Source organism: Camarhynchus parvulus, chromosome Z (genome assembly GCF_901933205.1).
Source record: "Camarhynchus parvulus chromosome Z, STF_HiC, whole genome shotgun sequence".
In the NCBI taxonomy this organism is placed as follows: domain Eukaryota; kingdom Metazoa; phylum Chordata; class Aves; order Passeriformes; family Thraupidae; genus Camarhynchus; species Camarhynchus parvulus.
Genome location: NC_044601.1, coordinates 60982056 through 60998239, shown reverse-complemented (window position 1 = coordinate 60998239; position 16184 = coordinate 60982056). Strand labels below are relative to the sequence as shown.

Sequence of the window (16184 nt, the reverse complement as noted above, 5' to 3'; positions counted from 1 at the left end):
TGCATGTTTGCAAGAGAGTGATGTCTTGCATTCCAATTAGGATTGCTCTCCCTTGCTTTCTAGACCCCTCCACCCTTCCAGCCATGTCCTCTGAGGTTTTTCCCCCGAGGGCTCTGTCTTTGCTCTGGTTGGGATAGATGTACCCTAAAGGCTTCTCCCCCACAGCAAAGCCACCCAAATTTGAGTGCATCTCTTCCTGAGCTGCAGAATTTATAGGAGCTGCTATGTGAGCACAAACTGAATCTAATGCTGATTTGCATTTATTTATTTGTGGGACTGCAAACCATGACTAGTCCAATTAACATTCTCTTCAGCTCTACTTGCTACAAGATCAATTGGTGCCTCAATGCCTGTGTCAGACTTCTCAGGTACCTTTCAGGAACCTCCAGGCTCCGCTGCCTGCAGACAAACAGGCATCCCACATTAAATTCACTGGTTTCCAGCACTTTTCCTTACTACTATATCCATCAAGCAATTGGGTTTGTCTTTAAATTTATTTCTAATTCTAGGGCTGCTTCTCTTCATCCTGGTTTGCTCCTAAAGTGAATTCTTTTGCCTCTGCTGCCTGGCCTTCACAGCTTCATAAATGCATTCCTTTTTTCCTCTTTGTGTGATGTAGAGCCTCCGTGGAGGCCTTTTCTTGTTTCATTAAGAAGCAAAAGACTTGAAACAAAAACCAAAAACCTGAACAAAATTGTAGAACACTTGCAAATCAGCTGCTGAAACAACTTTCCAAGAAACCATTAATCCCAAAACTTTCCACTACATCAGATATTGATTAATGAAGCAATATACACTCTGGTCTATTTAAATTTCATGCCTCACTGGCATGATTGTCTCATGCCCCAGGCATTTTTGGGAGTCTCAAGGTATAGCTGTGTGAAGCACAATTTCACCACATGCTAGAGAGATTTCCCAGCTACAGCTGGACACCAGACATTACTTTTGACTTTGTGTGCGTGCCAGAGATTGTCATTCTCTGGATTGTCACCAGTTTCATTTCTGATCAACCCTTGCTGCAAAGTTGTACCGCAGGTTGACTGGCCAGGCAAATGTGCTTTTCTTTATTTTGGTTTACAAACAGCATTTTTTCTCAGCATTTTTTTGCTGGACTAGGGTAAATACGTTCTTCCCAAATATACTCTGCAAACTCACTTGGGACACTGCCTTTGACTATCCTCTTTGTGTTTAATGCTGTTTTTTCTCCTATGGCCAAAACAGCAATGTGATTGTAGGAAAAAATTCAAGTCCTTGCCTGGGCAGACACCACCTGTTAAGCAGATGGCATCCAAAGAAACACTCAGACCTCTGTCTGACCCGTTTACATCTCTGTACCACTCTCATCCCCAGAGCTAATCCAATCGTGCTTTTCTAAGAGAAATTATGACTTTCATTTGCTGACACAAAGCATTTATTCTCTTCTGATTACACCATCTTTACAGAGTCTTTAGAGATTACAAGTGTTTTCTAGTACTTGGCTTCACCCAGGGAACTTGGCCAGATACGAACAGTCCTTAGAAGACATTTCTGCTTTACTCAAGCCCCGTGAATATTTGCTGTCAAACCAGCCTAAGCAGCTACATGGGCAGCTGGGCACGGGGGATACCAGCAGCCCAGTGTGGAGCTGGGCCACAGCAGAGCATTGCAGAGCTCTGCTTTTGAGATGTGACACATCTGGAATGAGGAACATGTTGTTTTTTGCCAAGATTCAAGGTTATAGTCATAGAATCACTGAATGGTTTAGACTGAAAGGGACAGTAAAATCATGTATTTCCAGGGTCCTTACCATGGGCAGGCACAAATTCCACCAGACTGGGTTGTTCAAAGCCCCATCCAGCCTGGCCTTGAACACTTGCAGGATGAGACATCCACAGCTCCTCTGGGCAACCTGTGCTAGTGTCTTACCACTCTCACAGTAATAATCCTTCTAATATAAAACTACTCTTTCAATTTAAAGCCATTCCCCCTTGTTCTATCACTGCACGATTTTGCCTAAAGTCCCTCTCCAGAGTTCTTGTAGGTTCTCTTTACATGTTAAGAGGCTGCTAAGAAAGTTAAAAATGAAGATTTGGAAATAATGGAACACAGCACAAAAAAGAAACTAAAACAACAAAACACGCCCTGGAGATTTTGCTTAAGAGCACAGTTTCTCATTGTCTGCACTAATCCTCATGCAGTTTCCACCTTTCTTTCTATTATTTTAAGCTGGGATATCCTGTGATTATCTAAAGATTATCTATCTCCTTGTGGGGAGGAGGCACCAAAAATGGTTGAGCTTTTATGCTTCAGTGCCACACCAAGATAAAGGGCCATGGGTTTTGTGGGTTTTTCTACTTCCTTATTAAGAAAACTACATTCTTTATTTCTCCTGACTAGGCATTTGGTGCTGCACAGTACTGTTGAAACCTTACTTCATTTGCTTTAGTCCCAGAGTCTTTTGTTGTGTATCTTCATATAGCACATTACCAGTCTGAGGCTGTATGTCATTGCCTTCTGGAGATAAACCAACAAAACCTTGATTACTCTATCAGAAACAGAAAATGCTGTCCTTCCTTATGGGGCCCACAATTTATTCAACCCTTAAGCAGCACATGAAAATCAGAAGTGGTATGACAAATGGTAGCACTTGGAATACGGTGTTTAAACACCTACCTCTTCCTTTCCTGTATCTCCTTGTTTTTAAAGGGATCTTCTGTGATACTGCATCATATCCCAGTACATAAAATAGCAGTGATTAACCTCAAATGAGTTGCACACCCACACCCTTGTGGCTGTGTGCACTGCACGTTTCTCACTGGTTTAGCTGCTGCTGTCTCCTTCGGGCTCTCCTGAGCTGCTGGGTGAGGAACGTGTCCTCCTTCACTCTGCCATCACATCCTGAAGGCCACAGGCACCCGTCAGGCTGTTCCTCTAATTCATAAGGCTGCAGGGGGATTCACATGCACAACTTCTGTCTCAGTTAACAGGAATTCACGGCCTAAACACTGACTGCCCATGTGCACAGAGATGGGAATAATACATATCTTTGCTCTCAGCCAAGCAAGTGCAAAGGAACATGCACTTCTGTTAAATACCTGGAGAACAGATGCTGGAACAATATGACATAAATTAAACTTGCACTGAATAAAAGCAAAGGCTGGCAGTGCTGGGATCTGGCACAGCTGTGGATATATATGGCTTATTTACTGCCAACGTGGTGCTGCAATTGAAGTGCAAACTGTTGATTAAAATGTCATGCAGTTTCGTTGGGGAAATATCCAGGGAAATAAATAGTTTTGTGCTTATTTATGTCATATTGTGTTAGCACAGATATTTTAGATCTTTGCTTAATTACCTGAAGTTTCACATTCCAGAGTGGAGCCAAGTTCTCTCTTGTCAATATATTAGGCTCCCTGGGCCTTGTTTTTTGTGATGGCTGTTTTTTTTTCCAGAGCATCCTCCTTTGCCACCAGGAAGGGGCTTCTTTGTTTTTCTCAAAGTCACAGAACTTGAGTTCTGACAGGTCAAGAAGCCAACTCAGTCCCAGTCATCAGCACTACAAATTATTGTAGCACTACAGTATTATACTCTTGTGTGCTCACATCCCCTTTTGGGATAGTGGCTCAATGGAATGCTGGCCCTGCTGCACATCCCTAAAGTGAACACCATTTGGTCACCCCCAAGGCCCTCTGACCTCTCTGAAGTGGGCTGGCTTATCACAATCTAGCCATCAAAAACTATAATAACAAAATAAAAACCTAATTATAGAATTGTAGAATGATTTGGGTTGAAGGGACCTTAAAGATCATCTTAGCTTTCACCTTCCACCAGGTTAATCTAGCCAAGTCTTGAACACGTAATTCATTAAATAATGCTAGAAAAAATTTAAAAAGATAATTTGATACTAGGAGTAATTTTGTGGCAGGCAGCAAGTTTCCTCCATATTTTTCCTGGCAGGATAGATATAATCGTAACCTGGAAAAGACACAGTAGAGATACGCATGCATACATTATATTCATTTTGGAATTATGGTTAAAATGCTTATGAGCATAATGGATGTGACATGTTATTTACAGGAATTCTCTCAGAACATCACTAAGTCTTTCATGGAATGGATAATTGATCTTTAGAGCAATATGTAATCAAACCATGAAGAACCTAAATAGATCCCAGATGCTGTACAGAATGCAGAAGCCATCTCCTCCATGCAGATCCCATGAACTTCCCATCCCAGAACTTCCCATCCTTTCCACCCATACCTAGTGCAGAAAGGTGTGGTAGATCATGGGAAGTCTCTGTAAAATGTGGAGGCTTGGCATGGGTTGGATTTCTTCTGGATATTCAGCCACGGGGTCCCACTGAGGGGTATCCTAATTCCTCAGTGGTTTGAGTTGGGTTTTTTTGATGTGTATCTGAGGAGCGCACAAGTGACAGGCTCTGAAGTGTCACCACACACGGCACACGTGTTTGTGGCAGCTGCTGCCTTGCCAATAGCAGCCATGGGCCTTGTGCAACACCCCTGTTACAAAGGACACTGTCCTCAGGGACTCTAACGAGATGGGCTGCCGCTTTGCCCTCAGCTATTGATTTTTTTTTCTATTCACAATCGTGTGATTACCTTTTAACGAGCTCTCTCAGGCATCCCCCTGGAATTCCCCTCTTTTTCACTGTTGATGATTAGGACATATGTGTTAAAGGCAGTGTGACACCTGTGGGGTGTGCTGGGCAGCTGATTAATCTCGGGTTTTGCTGGTGCAGCCGGGCACACGCAGTGTCATGGGCAAAGGCAGAGACACAGATTTTTATTGCAGGAATGTAATACTGAGACAGGAGGATCTTCATCAGCTCCTTCCAATATCTGTGTCCATCAAATCACTCAGTTTCTCACAGGATCACAGAGAACATTTCAGACTTCTCTCCTTGCAACAGCATGTTCCCTCCCAGAGCAGTGAAATTTTTGGTCAGGAGGGAGTTTGTAAACACAAGATTCCAAATCTGGTGGGAACTGGACTCAGAAATGAGGTAGCCTTAGGTTTTGTTCCCTGCAGAATTGATTTTCTTCTGCACTTTTTTCTGCTCTTCAGTGTAATCTGAGCATCTGAACCCCTGTTTTTTTGACCAAAAGGTTTTAGGCTCCATCTCCTAAGGGCTGCAAAGGCGACACTTAAGAGACATCATTGCAATTTCTGTTTTAAAACATCAGATGATATCACATCTGCAGAGGTTGGTGCCAGGAAGATGAGATCAACAGCTGCCAGAACAAGTTGTTGCTTTCTTTTTAAAGACAAGTTGGGGCTTTTTTTTTTTTTTTTCTCATTATTTTCCTTAGCTGGCCATTGTTTGTTAAGGGCTTGGAATATTGGGCAAGGGGCATTGGTGGAGAAAAGGCATCTCTAGCCACACATTCATCCTTCTCTGCTGCAGGGAAGTGGCACGCTACATCTCCTGATCAGTGTGACTCAGGTTATTCCTCACACACTCACAGAAGCTATTTTCTGACCATTTCCATGTGGTGTATACTGGGATAGCTCACAGCTTCTGGAGCAACTGGTGAAGTTTCAGAATACTTTTGTATGAACCTGCAGTGCTAGAGCTGCACCTCAGATTATATCCAGAGAGATGGATGCAAAGGTAGGAATCCAGAGCACACCTTCAAATTGGGTTAATTTGGAATTCCTTGGAGGAGTGGTAAAATTATTTAAGCAGAGCAGCTCCCAAAAGGCAAGGACAGCTCTAGAAGAACTGGTCACTTCATGACATTACCTTCCTCTCCTATTTCATTTTCCACCCACAGGCAGGTCATGATAACAACAAACCATAGGATTTAGTTTTCCCTTCCTCTGCAGAGTTGTGATATGCATTCTACCAGTAGGATCCTCTACAGAGATCAAGAACATTGCCACTTTATGCGTTATACAACTTATTTTGGAGTCCTTGGTCTTTTGTTATTCACCTTATGATTGTGCTGGTGTTTCCTGGACTACAGCAGTTTACAACTTGGATGTTCTCCTTACAGACTATTTTTAAAACAGTTCTCTCATAGCCAAGGAGCGGACAATAATGTCCTGGTTTGTTCCTTTCAGTTCTGTATTTCTCATGCATCTTATTCTGACTTTTGACAAGAAGACAATACAGAAAGTCTCTTGTTGGAAAGCCATCTGACCCCTTGGACCCATTGCAGGTGCTCATAATAACTGATGTTTCAGGTGTCCCTACAGTGAAGTGAGCTACTTATCCCTCCCCTGCACAAGGAGCTCCTCACTGGTCAGGACTAGTGGGGAAAATTGGGACAAGAGAAGTGTAGGCTGTGGGAGGCAATTCAGTCATCTAAGGCTAACCCTTGGGGGTTTGTGAGGAAGCCCTCCAGAGCCATGCAGAAAGGTTTATCTGGAACAGTGACTGGCATGGGTAGGAGCTGAGCAATGCCCTTGTGCTGTTCTGGGGGATGGAGATGAGGTTGGGTGGGTGGAAGTGAGCCCTGGAGATTGCATCAGCTCTGGGCTTGGGGGATGAGAGTGGTACCATCACTCACCTGCAGCGTGGTACCAGCCAAGGCAAAGCGGGGTGAGCTTCAAACCTTGCAGTTCAGGAGTGGCAGAGTGCAGCTATCAGAGAGTAAGGGAAAGCAAAGACCATCAGTGCTCCTTTTGAAATATATTGGATCATTGGGAAGGCATCAAGATGAGCATCAGTAATTTTAAAAATGGCATATCATAGGGAGAGATTCTCTCAAGGACTGGCATTTGGTTTAAGTCTACATTGTGGGATGCTCCAGGGTGTGCTTCTCTTTTGTTTCTCTCCTGTCCTCTAGTTTGCTCCAGTTGCTCAAGGGCATATTAAGACATTCAAAATGTTACTAGGTCACCAGACATGTTTTGGTTCTGGGTGCTCCTGAGATAGTCCTCTGCTCTATCAGCTTTACTGTTTGAAGGAAGACCAAATCTAATCTGGAGAGTGGGCTGAGAGCACCCTTTAAAACAGTGTTAGTGTGGCTTCAGTTTTGCATCTTGATCATAGTTGAAATGCTGCAGAAGCTGAAGGACTGTAGCTGCTTTCCCATATAAAGTCAGTGGGTAAGGTCTTCATGGCATGAGTTTAAATCCATCCTACTGTAGTTAGCCCTCTATGACTAGTGGGCACTGGGAACGTGGAGGATTCAAAGATGAAGGGGCATGGTATGGAGGAGGCTGCTTGGCCAGAAGACACCTCATTTACTGGAAAAACTGCAGATTTAACTTCCCACCACTGTGGATCATGGCGAGTGACTGCTGTCCTGTTGCATCTGTCCAGCTGAATCTCTGCCCAAACCATGCTGGCTTCAGGGACATTCGAACACCCAGCATATGTGTACACCCTTTATACAGGAGGTGAAATTTCAACAAGTGCCACAGCAGGCAGCAGTGCTCCCCGGCATGTTTGGACATCTGCAGAGGAGGATACAAATTGTGTGGAGATTGTGAAGGTGCTATCCAGGGAACAAAGTGTAAGGCAAGAACAAGAGAACCTAGAGTTGAGTTCATAAACCCTGAGTCACTCCTGCTCTTCTGAGTGCTTCCATGTGGGTTAAGCTTCCCTGTGTGAGGAGGTTCATTGGAGTCCACAAGGGAAAGCATAGCTGAGGGAAAAAGTCATGGTCACTGTATGTGAGATGGACTTTCAGTGCCAAGAAAAACCATAAAACAGCCTTCTAAACCCTTAGCTATTTTAAAGTCTAAACAGCACCCAAGGCTGGGTGACTTTATGGCTGGTTCCTCTTGTGTGTCAAAGGAAGGAGACAAACCTAACTCTATGAAAGAAGAAATTACTGTGGCTGAGGCCAAAGTGGTAACATGCAAGTATAAAGACAGCAGCAAAGAAAGCAGGAGTCGTGTAGAATGACTTGTAATCAACTAACATATTAAAATGTCATGAAGAAAAGCAGATGAAAGTTATAAGAAGAAGGAAAACTCCAGAATGAGGCAAAACCAAGGGGTTCTCCAAATATGTTGAAGGACCAAAATTAGTCCAGATCCTTGTACTTTTGCTTGCAGGAAAAAAATGTGATACTTGGACTGTTCTGTTGAAATGAGGTGTGGGTGGCAAAGAAAATGAAAAATGGCTAGTGCAAGGGAAATTTCTTCTCCAGTTAGATGCTGCCAAGGTCATAATCATCTGAAAATGACCTGGATCTTCAGGAGATCAGTCCTATGTGCCACGTCCCATGTTGGCTGTTTGTATGTGTGTTTGAACTAGGAAGCCAATTCAGTGAGCCTTGTCTCAAATTGGTGTAGTTGGAATATCCCTGAAGTCATAGCACAGGACACAGACTCTTTTTCATCTTTCAAAAAATGCTTATGGTGTTAAGAGTGTCCTCTTCATTGCCACTCTGTTCCTCAACCTTCATGACCAGCACTGGAGCACTACTGCTGCAGCTTCCAGAGTCCTCCATACCTATCCTCTTGACTACAGAAGATTTCATTTTGTAGAAAATACTCTTTGGCAAAGCCTTGACTCTTGTGTTACTATAATTAATCAGCTGATTAATGCATTCAAGTGGGTAGGTATTAAATTAATTTTAACAGTGTTTAAGAATTTCCCTGTAGGAAAACTCAGACATAAGTACACATAGAAATGCTAAAGTTTCTTGTGTTGTCACAATACTTGGAGATGTTCCTGGCAGGCATTATTGTGAACATGACTATGTAAAGAATATGGTGCTTTAAAAATAATTCCAATTCACAGATATAGGGAAGCTAGAAGTGGATTAAAGTTGTAGCTGCCCCAGTTTTGGTCTGGAAGATTAAAGCAGCTGGCACATAATATGCCAGGGGAATGGCATATAGGAGGGCACTGTATTGTGAAAAGTCCCACAGCTTGGGAAAAAAAGTGAGTGTTTTGTTTGCTGAAGTGGGAAAATGAGGCGGGAATGTTGGAAGGCTCATGAGAGTGCTGGGGGGTTCTGGTGAGGAGGGTCCCTGTGACCACAGTGTGGTCAGGCAGGTGTCCCAGTGGGCAGGGGAAGGTCATGCTCTCGGGATGAGCAAGCAATTCGGCGCCGAAGCAATCCTCTGGCTGGTTGGAGGAAGCTCTGTGGTTGAGTTATGCAATTGTGCTCTATAAGGCTTTTCTCTGCAGAGTTTTTGCTACTCACAACTTTGGAAAGTGGGTGAGGTGGAGCCTTGGGATCAGCTTGTAGGACTGCGTCTCTGGGTTTAAGGAGCCCTGACCAACTCCGGTGTTACAGACACAGAGAGAGGGCCTGCTGCTAAGAAATGGATCCCTTCCCAAGTTCATCCTTTTTGAAAGCAATTTGATATGTTGGACTCTTTTACTCGCTTGCTTTCTTTTTGAAAGCTTCCGCGTCGGCAGGAGGTAGGTAAAGCAAGCAGCTGTTTCCTCTGGAGTTGATAGGGGTTCCCCAAGCCTAGATGCTGTGCTTTTCTGCTTTACTCCTTCACAGTTTGTAGCACTGAAACATTTTATTTTTAAGGGAGCTACTACACTCTCCCTCCCTACAGGAAACAGAATATAAAAAAAGAAAAAGGGGAGGAAAAGAAAAAAAAAAAAGAATTTGGCAAGGAGCCAAGCCGAGTGACTGAAGTAAGAAGTAGGGAACTTGGAGTAAGAGTAGTTGCCGGGACATTGTATGTCAGAGCGAGTCAGCGGCGGATTTTGAGGGTGCCGGAGAGGACACGCGATGCCCATCGCACGGCGCAGATAAGGTTTGCGTCCTTAGGTGAATGTCCTGGCGCTGCGACTGCGAGCGAAGCCGCCGGTCTTGGGAGGGGATAAAGCTGCGTGTAAATGAGAAGAGAGGAGTGCACCGGAGTGCTATGGAGGGCAGCAACTTTGTTGCTGTGACTTTTACAAGCCTTCAAGGGTAAGACTGAACGCTTTCCTTCCGCTCTCTTGTTTTTCCTGCTGGTTTCGGGGTGGTGCGGGACGGGGACAGAAACTTGTGGGGGTTTTTTTTCAGACCCAAGAGTCTTGCGGAGCTTAATCAAAGCGCTCGGGGTTGAGCTTTCCCTACGGGCGAGCTGAGAGACGTCTGGGTGGAGTGAGCTGAGCTGTGCATGATTCCGAGCAGCAGCAGCAGCAGCAGCAGCCGCCCGGGGAAGCTGCTATTGTTTGTTCCAGAGGGATCAGGCTGCCTTTCTCTTTGGGAACCCGCTCCGCCGCAGCCACAGCTGTTGATCCGTAACTTGAGCGTCGTCGCAACTAACTCACCCAGAGGAGCTGAATGCAGTTTTTTGACTGCCATCCCGGTGTCAGTTTAAAGAGTGTTTTAATGAAGACAGATGGAGGATGTTGGATCATTACTTTAAGACGTGGCAGATAACAGACTGAGCCTGTTTCCCAGCAATTACAGCTAATTGCATTGGCACATTGGAGTGTAGGGGTGGGAGCGCGGAGTTTCGTGGGTTTCTGTATGTATAGGTTGGAACAGCACCAGAAAATAGCTGTAGGGCTGGCTCACCTCATCCACGGTACCTCTTCAGGTGTGGAAAAAGCAGGGAGGTTTCAGGGATACTTTCAAACTCGTCGCACCGAGTCGGTAGATTTAAACCAGAGGCTACGCTGCTTCTGTAAACCCTGATGGCAGGAGTGACCACTTACAGTGCCTTAAACTTATGCCAGGTTTTAATTGTGCCAAATCTGATTTCAGCCCTGAAAAAGAGTAGTTTTTGGATTCAAAACACACATTTTGGTTGTCCACTCTGCAGCTCACTTTGTGTGTTTGCAAAGCAGGGAGTGGTACAACACATGGTATTCCCTGTTTTGCTCTTGAGGTATTCAAACACAAGAGGATGTAAGGAGGGGTGGAGAAATGCAAATAGTAACGTAGTTCAGTGCTGAAAGATGATTAATACTAATTCCTTCTAATGGCTGAAATTTTTGCATCTGCTTTTGGTAAGGAAAAGCAAATGCATTGTTCTCTTTGGAACAAAAATTTGACAAATTTGACTGAAACAGTTAGTACAGCTTCAGTTCAAAGGGGCCCCTTGGCAAACACGCCTTTGTGTGGCACATGGGAAGGTCAGTTTGTGCCAGGTGTGCCAGGCCTTAATGCTGCTCTAACCAGAGCCTTGGCAAACACTGCACTGTGATGTCCTCCTTTTGCAATACCTGTGAGTGACTGTGACTGTCCAGCTCCAGCACATGACATGTGGCAACAAGGGCATGGATAAAACAGGGAGGTTGAGGACCTGATGTATTTTAAATCCTTAGTATTTTCTCAGGTGTGCTTCCAAATCCAGTGTAAAGTGATACATGTTCAAAATTTAGGGACTGAGATCTCGTATTTAACATTATTACTCCACCAAGAGCAATGAGTGGAGAAAAGAAGTTTTCAACCTTTTTTGTCTGATGCTCACTGCCTGGGATCTATTTTCTCATATGCTGAGTTATTGGTTGGAAATTTAGTACTTTAGCATGAAAAAGAATAGAATGCTAAGATCAGTGGGTGTTTGTGATCATTACATCATCTAAACAGAAATCTTTTAAAAAACCCAAACTTTTGTGCAAAAACTGACCTGACCTGAAAAGGTGAGTGGAGACATGATAAGCTTTCTGAATTTGTACCTGCACAGGGTTGTTTAAAGTTTTTTGTGCATACACATACCACAGGGTATTTGGTGTCAAAACTGACTGGAGAAATCTTGTTCCTCTGACTAATTCTCCTCATTTCTAGGAGTTTGCTTCTCGTACTTCAGCACAACTCACTGCCTCCTCAGATCTGATATGACCACTGCTTGGGCAGGAATTTCAGTCTGTACTGAACTACACCCCATGATCTGGATTAAAATAACCCTTCCAAAAATGATTGTATTTAACATGGATCATTTCACAGGGTCTGGGAATGAAGTGATAGGAACAGAGGCACTAAGTATATTCTAATTCATATTTATCATTGAATCTGATGTATCATATAGCTTTGTCCAGAGAAACAGGGCCAAGAAAAGAGACATGTTTTCCATCCACAACATGCTCTGCATTCATCCAGCTCGTGCCATGTCTTTTGTCACTTTGCCACTCAAGGCTGTGGTGGTGGGAAATGCCTCCCTCCTCCTCCAGTTTGCAGTACAGCCCCCAGTGAACCTTTGCAAAGCCCACAGGTTGTAGCTCATTGCAACCTACCCCTCATGCAGGAGGAGCTTTGCAGTTGTGTTCTCAAGCCAAATCATTGAATTGTGGAATGGTTTAGATTGGAAGGAACCTTAAATATCATCCTGTTCCAACTCCTCTGCCATAGGCAGGAACACCTTTCACTAGTCCAGGTTGCTCAGAGCCTCATCCAGCCTGGCCTTGAGAATTTCCAGGGATGGGGCATCCACAGCTTCTCTGGATGGCCTGTGCCAGTGTCTCATCACCCTCCCAGTAAAGAATTTCTTCCTAATATCTAATATAAGCCTACTCTCTTTCAGTTTGAAGCCATTCACCCCTGTCCTGGCATTACATGCTCTGTTGAAAGTTCCTCTTAAGCTCTCTTGTAGCCTAAGTACTGAAATTTTCTCTAAGATCTCGCCAAAGCCTTCCCTTCTCCAGGCTAAACAACTCTCTCAGCCTGTCTCCACAGCAGGGCTGCTCCATCCCTCTGATCACCTTGGTGCCTCCTCTGGGCTGACCCCAGCAGGTCCCTGTCCCTCCTGTGCTGGGAGCCCAGGGCTGGATGCAGTGCTCCAGGTGGGTCTCAGCAGAGCAGAGCAGAGGGGCAGAATCCCCTCCCTGCCCTGCTGCCCACGGGACTCTGGATGCAGCCCAAGACATGTTTGGCTCTCTGGGTTGAGTACACACAGCCAGCTCATGTTGAGCTTCTCATCCAGCAGCTCCCTCAAGCCCTTCTCCTCTGGTCTGCTTTCCAACCATTCCCTGCCCGCCCTGTATTTGGGATTACCTTGACCTGCCCTGCTTGTGTCTCTCTTAAATGAGGCAGAATTTGGTTTGTGAGAAAACATCACTTTCCTATTCAAGATCTGTCAAAGAAGCTTCTCGTTGTGGCTATTGAAACACCCAGAGCCCATGATCAGACTGTCAGCAGCCATGAAGCAGGTGGATTGTCACTATGTGGATTGTCACACATTGCAGATGTGTGAGCAGCAGAGAGACAGTGCATAGAGCCCCGTAGGTACAACAGTTTTCTGTGATGAGAGGGGATAATTTATTTGTAGCTTGTACCCCAAATTTCTTGTAAGAATTGGGAATTTGAACTTTAAATAATTTCTGCTATAGGGCCTGAAAACATGGGGAAGCAACAAGTTGTCCTGTTAAGCTGAGGGGACCTACATGAGTGCTCAAATACTCTGAACCCCAGTTGATTACTGACAATGCAGTGTACTGGGGTAAAAAGAAATGAAGAAAATCCAAGAATAATCAAGTGAAAAGTGGAACAACAAAGAGTCCAGAAGGGCTGACATAGACCGTGGAAAGCAACTAGAAGGAGACTGAAGCGGCGCTTCACTTTGCCTGACCATAGCTGGTGCCAGGGAAAATTAACACAAACAGGAAATTGCCTTTTTTTTCTGACTGTATAATGTTTTTTGTGTGTTTATGGGTTTTTAATTAATTCAGGAAAAGGAGGTTATGAAATTGTCCTACCAAAATTTGAGAATAACTTAATGCCACACGACAAAAGAAATATGAGATAATCTTTTTTTCCCTGATAATTTTTACATTTTTTTTCCCTGGAAAGCATAAGGAGAAATTAAAACTGTAATTAAAAATAGATGTGAGTGATAGGAGGCTGATGACCCATCATTGCAAGTGTGGAATGGCAACTGAATCTCAAATTTAAAAAACAGGAAAATAAAGAAAACTGAACCAGGGCATGAATTTTGATTATGTGTGAAATCTGTGGGGGAAAAAAATACCCTGAGGGACGTTGTTGATAAATACAAGTGCAATGATGTTAGACCATGCAGGTAGAATTGAGAGTCTAAAATAACCTAAGGAAAAAAAACACCTGGGGCTGAAAGGCAGGAAGAGCCGAGGTCAGCCAAGAGAGCACATCTGTCTGCACAAGCCGTGATAAGTGAGACAAACGGGAGCAGTACCTGTTGCTCCACCAAAGGGGACAATTTCACCATTACTTGCTTGTGTTTCTTTTCACACTGACAGCCGGTGGTCAACGAGCTCTCAGACTGAAAACAGACACCTGGAAGTGTGACAGTGCCCTGTCACAGAGGGGGTGGGAGCAGGCAGCCTTGCACAGAAGCCACAGCCCTCCTGAGAGTGGCTTTCCTCTGTAAAGAACTATGGGGATTAGATGTGTGAGTCAATAACAAAGCAGTAAAGGAAGATATTTGCAATATTATGAAAATAAAGGGTACACCTCAATGCAATAGGGGTGTGTCCAGCCCTTAATGCCACCATCTGTGTGCCCATTGAATACTGACACATTTTCAAATGACATTGTGGTTTGGGCAAGTCAGGAACTGAGTTTTGCCTAGAGGATCAGGTCAGCTTGGGAAGGATTCATACATAACTCCTGGGATTTAACTCAGTGAGCAGGTATGCCAAGTCTGTGTGGTGCCAATGATGTGTTGGAGAGGTAATTGGTGCAATGGATGTGGCAAAGTTATCTCCAACGTCTGCCCTAAAAGGCAAAGTTTTGTGGGAATTGAAAGCCTATAAGGGTATTTGTGCTGCCATGATGGTAATTTAAATTTACTGTTGAATGAAGACGTTCAATGCATGCAATCCTGATTTAATGCACTGAGAAGCTGTGGGAACTACATGCTTTCCATATCAAAACACTGTATTGTTTCAGTGTTCTTGTCATGCTGCAGTCCCACCAGAAACCAGGGTTTGAAGAATCACAGTAATTAACAAAAGCCATGTGTCAGAGCTGAAGGAAGTTTCAGGTTTTTGTTTGGAAGATGTGAAAGTCTATTGTTTGTTTCTTGTTATTACTGATGAAAGAAAGCTTATAACCACCTTCGCTTCTCTGCTCCCCCAAAAATATAAACATCCTTTTTTCACCCTCTGCTGAAATTATATGCCTTGTTAATTGAGTACACAGCTGGGAGAGGTTTGGTAGCTGTGGATTGTTTTTCTAAAAAGTTTGGAAAATACATGAAGATCCAGGGTCCATGTGGGTCATGTAATCATCAATATGATGATTATAACCAGTTAACATTTTGCATATTTGTGCTGACAGTGAGGAGTGACTTTTGTTTTTCTGAAATGTTCTGCAAATACAGCAACATCCAGAGTTCATATGGATCATGTAATCATCAATATTTTGATTACAGCCATCCTTGTGCTGCCAGGATTACCAGATCAGTGGTTATCAGATCTGTGACTCGTGGTGCTTCAGGAAATCTGAGGTCTTTACCTCTGTGTGTGTGGGGAGTGTCTCACTCTTCCCACCATCTTAGGGGGAACTCTCTGTCCTTGTAACTAGGGTTTTGTAAGACATAATAGTAATTCTAAAACATGGGAGAAATATGTTGAAAGTGACAGACTGGGGTCAGGGATGGAAAGTAAGTTTGGACAGCAGGGTCAAGAAAGCTTTAGGTTGTGACATCGCATATTTTAACTTTGAGTGGTTTGGCTTCATGGGCAGAGAAGTTCTGGGAAGAGGTGGTACCAAAGCATTTGTCATGATGAGCAGAAACAATTGGAGGAGTGAATAGAGAAAGGACATCCTCCAAGTAGATTGGGCACAGAGAGGCTCCCAAACCCCTCACTGAATTCAGATTCATGCAACTGCAGCTGCTAAATATAGCTTTGCTGGAGCATCTGGAGCACAAGTTTGGCATATGCAGGGATTGTACAGTTTTCCTTAAACCTTATCTTTTTTTTTTCTGCAAACAGAAGTCCAAGCTCGCACTGGTGGTGTTGTATCAGGCTTGCATTTGGGCAGTGGCATAGGCTGTGTTTGCATGTGCGTGTTTCCAAAATTTTACATATTTGCTATTCCTGTCTCCTTAGGCACCCTTGCTCTGCACAGATAGCATAGGGTAAATTGGAAAACTACATTCTGTTACCTAGAAAACTTGTTCTAGATAGACTGTGACTCTCTCAAGTATCTCAGCTTGCCTCGCTGACCACTTAAGAAACTGCTACAGTGTTCCTGTTGATTCAGGCTCCTGGTCACAGAGCAATGCCAGCTTTTCTCATATTCCCAGATCCTCTAGGTTGTCAGCACCAACATCACCTTCAAATCCTTTAAATAAACTTGTCTGATGATTGGGACACTGAAAATTTCACTACCAGCCAGTTT

The 16184-nt window shown here is 44.0% G+C and overlaps 1 protein-coding gene across 3 annotated transcripts in view; it reads left to right on the top strand.

Annotated features, from left to right (window-relative positions):
- The first annotated feature begins 9151 nt into the window (after positions 1 to 9151).
- LOC115915492 (phospholipid-transporting ATPase ID-like) overlaps positions 9152 to 16184 on the top strand; it is a 72011-nt gene continuing 64978 nt past the window's right edge. Inside the window, exons 1-2 of one of the 3 annotated variants that reach the window (XM_030968946.1) lie at positions 9152 to 9331; positions 9696 to 9839. The gene's annotated coding sequence lies outside the window, so the exon portion shown is untranslated. Of the gene's footprint in view, positions 9332 to 9363; positions 9840 to 16184 lie in introns of those variants that run through there. The other 2 variants (XM_030968948.1, XM_030968945.1) reach the window with 2 other exon arrangements.